Genomic DNA, 10,682 nt, shown 5'->3' on the forward strand with positions numbered 1-10,682 from the left:
TGATTTACCAGGTGAGAAGCCCTACAAGCACTTGCAAGAGTTCGATGTCGTTTGCAACAGCATGAAACCTCCTGGAATTACAGAAGAACAAATAAAAATGAGGGCTTTCCCCTTCTCTTTGAAGGACTCCGCAAAAGACTAGCTCTACTACCTACCGCCTGGTAGTATCACCACATGGGATCAACTGAAGAAAAAATTCTTAGACAAGTACTTTCCTTCGAGCTGCAAGTCTAAGAAAGGAGATATGTGCCATCAAACAATATCCAGGTGAATCTCTCTATGAGTACTGGGAGAGGTTTAAGAAACTGTATATCAAATGCCCTCAGCATCAGATAAGTGAGTAATTACTTATTCAATATTTCTATGAATGACTACTTTTCAGGGACAGAAGCATAATCGATGCTGCAAGTGGAGGGGCGTTGGTGAACAAAACTCCTCGAGGAGCATAGGAGTTGATTGAAGGGATGGCCGAGAATTCACAGCAATTTGGTTCAAGAGAGGACATCCCGACACGTAGGGTGAATGAGGTAGAAACTTCATCTATCCAACAGCAGCTCTCCGAATTGACATCTTTTGTGCGACAACTAGCTGTGGGAAGTGCCTCGCAAGCCAAAGTTTGTGGGGTATGCACCGCCGTGAGTCATTTTACAGAAATGTATCCATTGATTCGGGAAGAAAATACAGAACATGTGAGCATGGCTGGCCACGCGCCTGTGCCAAGAAAGTCATATGATCCATACTCAAATACCTACAATCATAGTTGGAGGGATCACCCCAATCTTAACTATGGAGGGAATAGACAGCCTAATTTTGTGCCAAATAGGCCACAAAGGTACCAACAGCAGTACCATCCTCGCCCACCACCACCACCACCTCCTCCTTCAAATTCAAGTCTGTCTATGGAAGAGATGATGAAGCAATTACTTGCTAATCAACAAAAGACGGATTCAAACTTGCAAAGCATGAGAAATCAAATGGGACAGGTGCAATTATTGCAAAATCAAATGAATCAAATGGCCATAACGATAAACCGTTTGGAATCTCAAATTCAAGGAAAGTTGCCATCTCAACTTGAGGTAAATCCAAAGAATGTAAGTGCAATGACCTTGAGGAGTGTCAAAGAAATCCAAGGACCCGAACTTGTTATTCCTAAAGACAAGGACGAGGTACGGATTGAGAAAGAATTGGAAGAGGAGGGCCGAGACAACAAAAATACAAAGGTACTCCCGAACCCAACTACTATAGCTAAAACTAATCCACCTCCCTTTCCTGGCAGGTTAGAGAAACCAAAGAAGCAAGACAAGGAAAAAGAGATTCTAGAGATCTTTCGCAAGGTGGAAATCAACATACCCCCCTAGATACGATTAAACAAGTACCCAGATATGCAAAATTTTTGAAGGACTTGTGTACCAATCGCAAGCGATTGAAGGGAGATGAACGAGTTATAGTTGGAGAGAATGTTTTAGCAATTCTACAAAGGAAGCTTCCACCGAAATGTGGAGACTCAGGTATGTTTACTATTCCTTGTAGGATAGGTAATACTTTGATTGGAAAGGCCATGTTAGACCTAGGAGCCTCAATTAATGTCATGTCCAAATTCATTTTTGCTTCCTTGAACTTAAGACCTTTAAAAGAGACTGGGATAATAATCCAACTTGCTGACAGGACCAATGCATACCCTGACGGGTTGATTGAAGATGTTTTAGTGAAAATTAATGAATTGGTTTTTCGAACTGATTTTTATGTGCTTGACATGGAGGATGAACATTCCCATGATCCGTCACCTTTATTGTTAGGTAGACCCTTTTTTAGCACAGCCCGAACAAAAATTGATGTTAATAAGGGTACTTTGTCTATGAAATTTGATGGTGAGATTGTTCACTTTAACATCTTTGAGATCATGAAATATCCATCTGATTCAAATGTTGGCTCTATTTTCTCGGTAAATGTTATTGACCTTGCTATACAAGAAGTTTTTGAAATTGAAGGCAGGGATGAGTTAGAGGTTGCCTTAACCAAGCACTTAGAGTCTGAGATGACTTCAGGGGTGGAATTGAGTGAAGAGTTCAAATGTGTGATTGGATCATTCCAAACGTTACCAATCACGAAAATAAGGTATGATCTTGCACCGATTTTCATTCCTGAACCTCACAAAAGGTTACTTCCATCTGTGGTGCAGGCACCAGTCTTAGAACTGAAACCGCTGCCGAAACACCTGAAGTTTGCATACTTGGGTGAAGGGGAGACACTTCCAGTGATCATCTCTACGGGTTTATCAAAGGTTCAAGAAGATAAACTACTTCGAGTTCTCAGGGAACATAAGCAAGCGATAGGATGGACCATCGCCGATATCAAGAGAATTAGCCCTGCGGTGTGTATGCACCGAATTCGACTCGAAGAGGATGCTAAACCTGTGCGCCAAGCTCAAAGGAGATTAAATCCTCTTATGATGGAGATAGTGAAGAAAGAAATCCTGAAATTACTGGATGTTGGAATTATATTTGCGATATCAGATAGTCCGTGGGTGAGTCCAGTACAAGTAGTTCCAAAGAAGGCGGGAGTGGCGGTGGAACCAAACCAAGAGGGTGAGTTTGTACCAATTCGAAAGCCCACTGGGTGGCGGCAATGTATCGATTATCGGAAGGTAAACGCCGTCACGAAAAAGGACCATTTTTCCCTCCCTTTCATTGACCAAATGGTAGAATGATTAGCATGTCGAGCTTACTATTATTTCTTGGATGGATTTTCAAGTTATTTTCAAATTACCATCGCACCCGAGGACTAAGAGAAAACTACTTTCACGTGCCCATTTCGAACATTTGCATACCGAAGGATGCTATTTGGATTGTGCAATGCACCTGCTACCTTCCAAAGATGTATGGTAAGTATCTTTTCAGAGTATGTTGAGAAGATTATTGAGATTTTTATGGACGATTTCAGTGTATATGGTGAAAACTTTGAAAATTGTCTAGATAACCTGAAATTGATCTTAGTGAGGTGTATAGAAACTAATCTCGTGCTTAATTGGGAAAAATATCATTTTATGGTTGAACACGGGATAGTTTTGGATCATATAGTATCATCTACAGGTATTGAGGTTGATAAGACAAAAATAGATGTTATATCTACTTTACCTTACCCCGCGAGTGTGCGGGAAGTTCGTTCATTCTTGGGTCACGCAGGTTTCTATAAAAGGTTCATCAAGAATTTCTCAAAAATTGGAGCACCCTTGTTCCAACTTGTACAAAAAGATGTATCTTTCGAATTCAATGAAGCATGTAAGGGGGCATTCGATAAGTTAAAGGAGTTATTGACTTCATCACCTATTATCCAACCCCCTGACTGGAACCTCCCATTTGAGATCATGTGCGACGCCAGTGATATGCAGTGGGTGCGGTATTAGGTCAAAGAGTGGGAAAGGCAGCCCATGCTATCTACTACGCATCTCGAGCCTTAAACGGAGTTCAATTGAACTATTCAACCACCGAAAAGGAGCTTTTAGCAGTTGTTTTTGCCTTAGAGAAATTTCGGTCTTATTTACTTGGTGTTAAGGTCATTATTTTTTCTGATCATGCAGCTTTACGGTATCTGTTGACCAAGAAAGAGGCAAAATTTTGATTGATACGGTGGATATTGTTGCTACAAGAGTTCAACCTGGAGATCCGAGATAAGAAAGGAGCTGAAACGTCGTCGAAGATGGTGGCAGATCACTTGAGTAGAATACAAGTCGTCGAAGATGACATCCCATTGCGAGAAACATTCCCTGAGGAGCATTTATTTTCTATTAATTCATCTTTGCCTTGGTATGCGGATATTGTCAATTTTCTAGTCACTGATAAGTTTCCTACAGGATGGCCTAAGGCGAAGAAAGACAAGTTAAGAAGCGATGCAAAATCTTACATTTGGGATGATCCTTACCTCTGGAAGTGGGGTGCCGATCAAATCATCCGTAGATGCGTAAGTGAAGCTGAATTTCAATCTATTCTAGCTTATTATCACTTTTTTGCGTGTGGAGATCACTTTGGACAGAAGAGAACGGCTCGTAAAGTGCTAGAGAGTGGATTTCATTGGCCAACCCTCTTCAAGGATGCCTACTCATTTTGTAAGTCTTGTGATAAGTGTCAGCGAGTAGGTACTATCTCTCGTAGGGATCAAATGACTCAAACCCCAATGATTTTTATTGAAATTTTTGATGTTTGGGGTATTGATTTTATGGGTCCTTTTCCTTCGTCCTTTGGTTTTCTGTATATATTTCTTGCTGTAGATTATGTTTCGAAGTGGGTGGAAGCAAAGGCCACCCGTACTAATGATTCCAAAGTGGTTGCAGAATTTGTCAAGTCGAATATTTTTGTCCGCTTTGGGATGCCGCGGGCAATTGTAAGTGATCGGGGTACTCATTTATGTAACAAGACGATTGCTGCAGTTTTTAAGAGATACGGTGTCTTGCATAAAGTCTCTACATCCTACCATCCTCAGACAAATGGTCAAGCGGAAGCATCGAACAGAGAGATCAAGTCGATTTTAGAGAAGATGGTTCGGCCTGATAGGAAGGATTGGAGTATGAGACTAGAAGATACACTATGGGCATACAGAACAGCATATAAAACATCCATTGGCATGTCCCCTTACCGATTGGTATTTGGAAAGCCATGTCATCTCCCAGTCGAGTTTGAACATAGAGCATTTTGGACGGTAAAGTAATGTAATATGGATATCGAGGAAGGCGGAATTCAAAGGAAGTTACAGTTACAAGAATTGGAGGAGATCCGAAATGAAGCATATGAGAATGCGGTGATCTATAAGGAAAAGAATAAGGTATTTCATGACCAACAGATATCAAGGAAGACATTCGTCTGTGGAAAAAAAGTTCTACTGTACCACTCCAAATTGAATCTATTTTCAGGTAAATTACGTTCTCGTTAGATTGGTCCTTTTGTTGTGACTAATGTTTTCCATTATGGTGTAGTGGAGATTCAAAGTTTGAAAATGGAGAAGAAATTTGTGGTGAATGGTCACCGTCTTAGACCTTATTACGAAGGTTTTCAGTTGAAAGGGTAGAGCTGATGCAATTGGAAGATCCAATTTGCTTAGTTTAAGCAATTTTTGGACTCTGTCTAGCCAAAGACATTAAAGAAAGACGCTTTTGGGAGGCAACCCAACTTTTGATTTTGTTGAATATATCGTTTCTCACTTGGGTATTGTTTAAATTTGATGTTTTCTCCACTGTGATCAGGACAGGTAATCTTGGCGTGCCCACGCAAGGAGGGCACGCGTTATCTTACAAGTCTCAATTTCAAGGTCAGAGGATGTTTGTAAAACATGGCGTGCCCACGCCGTATTAGTAAATTTTCGTGTCGGCAGAAAATGAAATCTTGGAGTGCCCGCGCGAGCAGGGCACGCGTTAGAGTGTGAAAAATGACTCTCGTTGTCAATGAATGTTTTCTAATCTTAGCATGTCCACGCCATGTTTGACAAATGAAAAAAAAAATAAAAATTTTTTTCTTTTTTTTCTTTCTTTCTTTTTTTCTTCTTCTTTTCTTTTCTTCTTCTTCCCGCTGTCCGCCTGTTCTTCTTCTTCCTCGCGAGCTCCGCCAGCCGCTGCCGCTGCCGCTGAGAAATTTCTAAGTTTGTGATGAATTTTAAAAAAATTCTACAAAAGGGATGATTGTGGCGAGAAATTCTGTCGAGGGGTCTTCGCATTCGTGAAATGCGAGCTCTCCTGAGCTCGCATTTCACGAATGCGAGCTCTCAACAGAGCTCGCATTCCTTAATTGGATATCAATTTCTTTAATTGCTTTTACTAATAAGTCATGGCTTTTGTACGCATAACTATAAAGTAACTCTTTAGCTTGTACTTAACGGAGATGCTTACCATCTTTATGACTTTCAAGAAGCATGCTCCTGTACCATTGTGATATGAAGTGACAATACATAGTTTCCATAAAATATTTTCTTTGTTGAATAGTATTAACTCACTTTGCACCCTCCAATTTGTACCACTTTTTCACTTTGCACTTTAAATTTCAAGTTCAAACATTTTGCACATAAACTCTCAATTTTAGATATTTTGCACTTTGAAATCTCAAATTTGTTTCATTTAAATCCAATCATTGATAACCGTAGCAAAATTAACAAGACAAAGGACTGTATATTAATGATAATGTATTATTTTGTTCTATCTGTTATCCCTTGAATCCTTTTAACCACTTTCAATCCATTGTCATTGATTTGTTTAGTTGTAATTATTAATATTTTGGATAGCAATAATATGTAAAAAAAATTATTTACTTGCATCACAAATACATTTTTCAAGATATCTTTTTATCTTTCCAATCACCTTTTTATCTCATATGCATCACATCACAAAAAAATATTACAATAATTATTTCAAATAATCTCTTATTCAAACACAGCCATTGTCAGCAAAATTAATAAGATAATAAATAGTGTAAATTAATGAAAATATATTGTTTTATTCTAATTGCAATATTTTAGCTCATTTGACCACTTTTAGCACATTATCATTGATTTGTAAGATTCTATATGCCATTAATTTTGCCAATATTATCATTGATTGGACTTAAATGGAACAAATTTAAAAGTTTAGGGTACAGAGTGTATAAAATTGAGAATTTGAGATGCAAAATATTTAAAATTGAAATTTAGAATACAAAGTGAATAATTAATATAAATTCGGGAGTGTGAAGTAGAATTAGTCCAATGGAATTAATACAGAACGAAAATGCAAATCTTACAATCTAGTTCCGGGCAACAAAAGTTAAAAAACTTTTTAACTTTATGATAAAAAGTTCGAATTGTTTTTAACTTGAAAGGATTTGAGAAAATACAATCTGACAATGAGATGGGACATATTAATAACATGGTCAAGACATTCTTATTTGCACTCTGCACTCTGGAGAGCCAGAAAATGTGCAGAAAAATAAATATAATGCATAGAGATGACAAGAATCAATAAACTTGTATTTGTTGACCACAAGAATTAACATGTTACTGATACCAGCTTTCGACGGTAAATTTTATGGTTTGCCAAAACCAAGCTAAACTTCTGCAACTGCTAATCGTATTGATCGAATAATGCAAGCTGCAAGTCAACCGTGGAAGACCCTGTGGAGTATCACTGAGCTCGCTGGGTAGTGGGAGCTCACTGAGCTCGCTGAGCTCGCATTTCCGGAATGCGAGCTCAATTCGAGCTCGCATTTTCAGAATGCGAGCTCAGTGAGCTCGCATTCCGGAAAAGCGAAGACCCCCATTTACAGAAACCCCTCCAGGAAACGCCCTCGTTGTAGAATTCTTTTTTTTTTTCCATCATAAACTAAGAATTCACCCCGCTGCCGCTTCCCTCTGTTCTCTCCCTTTCCGTCTCGATCTCACACCTCAGCCTCCAGCACTCATCTCTCTCCTCGCACCTCCACCTGCACTCCTCTGCTCGCCGCCACCGCAGTCCAACCTCGCCAGCCCGCCACCAAATTCCTGGTTCTTCTTTGGCATCTACTTCGTGCAATCCGCCACCCTAGCGGCCACTGCAGCTGTCCACCTCTCCAACACCGCGCACCTCCAGCCAGCTCCACCCTCGCGCCTGCACCAGCGACGCCAGCCCGCCACCAGATCTCCTCTCTCCACCACCATGTGAGCACCACCAGCTCGCAACCCTTTGCTCTCCAATCGCCGCTAAGCCACTCGCAGCTCTCACTCCTCTCTCTCACAGCCACCACCTTCACCGCTGCCGCCTGAAGCACCACCAGTCCACCGCGCGCTTATTCTCCCCACTGACCTCGTACGCACGCGCCTGCCTCAATCTCTCTCTATTATTATTTTTTTATTTTTTATTTTATTATTGCAGTATGTTTTTATTATTTTTAATGCAGTAGGTTTTTGAGAATTTTGAGTTTTTGGACTACCTGATATTTCTATTACTCCTTAGTTGGATATTTCTGTGTTACTTTGCTTGTTTCTTTTTACTTTGCTTGGTTTTTGTTTATTTAGTTGCTTGACCTGTTTATTTTATGATTGGATTAATCGTGTGATTTACTTCTTCCTAAAGCGTGCATTGATGATACTAGTTTAGGGTGTAAATTAAATAGTTTTCTTTTTAGCTTTCCATTTTGTTTTTCATGTAAAAGAGAGAGAGAGAGAGAGAGAGAGAGAGAAAGAAATAAAAAATGAAAAATAAAAATATTTTTCTTTCTAGCCTTTAATTTTGTTTAAAAAAACAAAAATTGAAATCACAAGTGCTTATTGATTACATTTTGTTATAAGTGTTGGAGTTTTTGTATAACTTGTGGGTGATTGAATTATTCATTTTGTTCATTGGATTGGCTTTTCATTTGTTATTGCTTGAAATTTACTGTTTACATTATTCGTTGGCAATTATTGTCTATTGTTGATATTTTGGAGAAAATGGTAAGACCCAACAACTTCAGAGAATTTGGCGGCATTTATGCACCACGTGAATGTTGAATCTCAACTTCCACCTAACCCTCCGCTGCTTTGAAGATTTCAGGAAAGTTTCGTTGCCCTTCTTCTTATTTCTACTGTTTAATTATCACATTGAGGGCAATGTGTGATTTAAGTATGAGGGGGGGGGATTTGGTTGGATTTGGTTTGACTGGTGTTTCTTTAATTTGCTGTTTTTCTTACGAGTGTTTTGAGGAATAAATGTGGCAATTCATTCATATATCGCTGGTTGTGATTTATCCTATGAATTTTGTTTAAGTGGCAAGTAAAAGCATGTTATCTTGGTGAATATCATGAGTTTAATGACTTGGTGCAATTTGTGGTTAACTTGTTTAGGTAATATAAATATTTTACTAACAATTGTTGGTTGGATTGGGCAATTGTTGATCTCAGTTCTCCATATTAGGAGATGATGTGGGCCATGATTTTTAATTATTTGGTATTCTGGTGCTTTAATTGTGTTTAATAAATGACTCTACTCCGCTAGTATCATCACCTAGTAACCGGGAGTCGTCACCACAAGTGTCGACTTTCGCGTCAAAAAGTGGCGATATCTATGAGCAGTTAGTCCTGAAGTTGTGGAAAGTTGAGTAACTGGGCTCTTTCATCTAAAAATGTCGGAGTTCACGTCAAAAGACTTGAACAATTTGGGACTGAGCATATGTAAAAATATATATATATATATGTATATATATGTAAGCTTATGATCATGTTGGCCTGCCGATCCTTGTTCTTCAATGTCGAGATTTTGATTTTCAGTTGACCTAGTTGCTAACTTTTGCTAGTTGAATATTTGATTTCCTAAATGAATTAGCCATGAATTGGACGAGTATATGATTTCAGGAGCTAATCGGGAGAAATATGTCTTAACACTTAGCCACTAAAACTTGATTTTGGGATAAGCGCAGCTTGGCAATAAATGAAATGAGAATTAGCCATTGTTGAGTTTAGTTGTTTCCATACTTGAGGGCAAGCATGATTTAAGTGTGGGGGGAATTGATAGGGTGTTAATTGTTAGTAATTTTATCGTTAATTCTCCTCTTTATCCTTGCCAAATATTGTTTTAATTGTCAATAGATATTTATATTTGGTATTTGGATATAATTTCAGGAAGTGGAGCAGAAAAGAGAAATCTTCTTACAATAAATACTCTACATGTGGGAAGTTTCTAAAAGAAAATACAAGTTAAGAAAATACAAGTTAGGCTCCACGGGTGTATTTGTGCTGGAATTAATTGGGATGATGCTTTCTTTCATTATCTAAAGGGGACCACGTAGAAAGCTTGTTCTTATTATGGGAGATATACTCATTGTTGGCTTTGATGATTAAGCTTTTCCAATTTGCTTCCTACGTCACTAGTCTCTTAGGAAACTAGTGTTCAAATAAAATAATAAAAAGGCATTGGATGCTTCCTTTTATGGTGGATTGTCCAGGCATGCTTTCGGTGGAAAAGAAGCAAATTGGACTTGTTTCTTTATGTATCAAGACATTAAACGAGGGAAGGGGGTGAGTGCTTCTAGCTATTAGACTAGTTCGTAGTTTTCTCTCCGGGGATGCTCCATAGGAGAGAATAGGGAGTGGTTTGATGTATTTTTCTTCCGTCTTTTCCATGAGACTAAGTATTTTGTATTAGATTTCGGAGAATCAAGTTTCATTTTCAATTACTAGCAAGAATATTTATGTCTTCAAATTTAATAAAATTGCTTGGAGATTTTCTTATGAGGCGTAGCTAATTTTCTACTCTAGTCAAGGATCAACGTGAAGACGCAGTCCCAAATATCTGTGAGATCTAATTAATTTTATGTGTTCCTTAATTTTGTTAATATTTGCATGTTTTCTATTTTAATTTTCATGGAATTATTTTGTTAATTGGATATCAAGGGCCCGATGTGCAATTTGACTTTTTAATCTCTTGTCAATTTAATCAATTAAATCCGTAATTGTTTAGTTGATTAAATTAATGTACAACTAGTATTTTCTTATACTAGGGGAGCATGCAATCTAATTTAAATAACCCTTGTAGCGTGTTATTAATTTGGGTTAGGCTTTTCTAGTTTTTAAAGCAATTAGAAAATTAATTCCTACGGTCGTACCTAGAAATATTTCCTAGTTAGGGGTAATCAACGGTCGTACCTTGGTTATCAATAAATTAAGGAAAAGCTGGTCGTTAGAACTTATCGGCGGCTATAACTAACCTGTTAATAACC

General features: G+C 38.4%; 1 non-coding gene across 1 annotated transcript; it reads right to left on the reverse strand.

Annotated features, from left to right (window-relative positions):
* Positions 1 to 227: 227 nt before the first annotated feature.
* LOC113697634 (small nucleolar RNA R71) lies at positions 228 to 334 on the reverse strand. The gene has a single exon (XR_003449920.2). It is a non-coding gene; the product is annotated as a small nucleolar RNA R71 (small nucleolar RNA).
* Positions 335 to 10,682: the final 10,348 nt, after the last annotated feature.

Source organism: Coffea arabica, chromosome 6e (assembly GCF_036785885.1).
Source record: "Coffea arabica cultivar ET-39 chromosome 6e, Coffea Arabica ET-39 HiFi, whole genome shotgun sequence".
In the NCBI taxonomy this organism is placed as follows: Eukaryota; Viridiplantae; Streptophyta; class Magnoliopsida; order Gentianales; family Rubiaceae; genus Coffea; species Coffea arabica.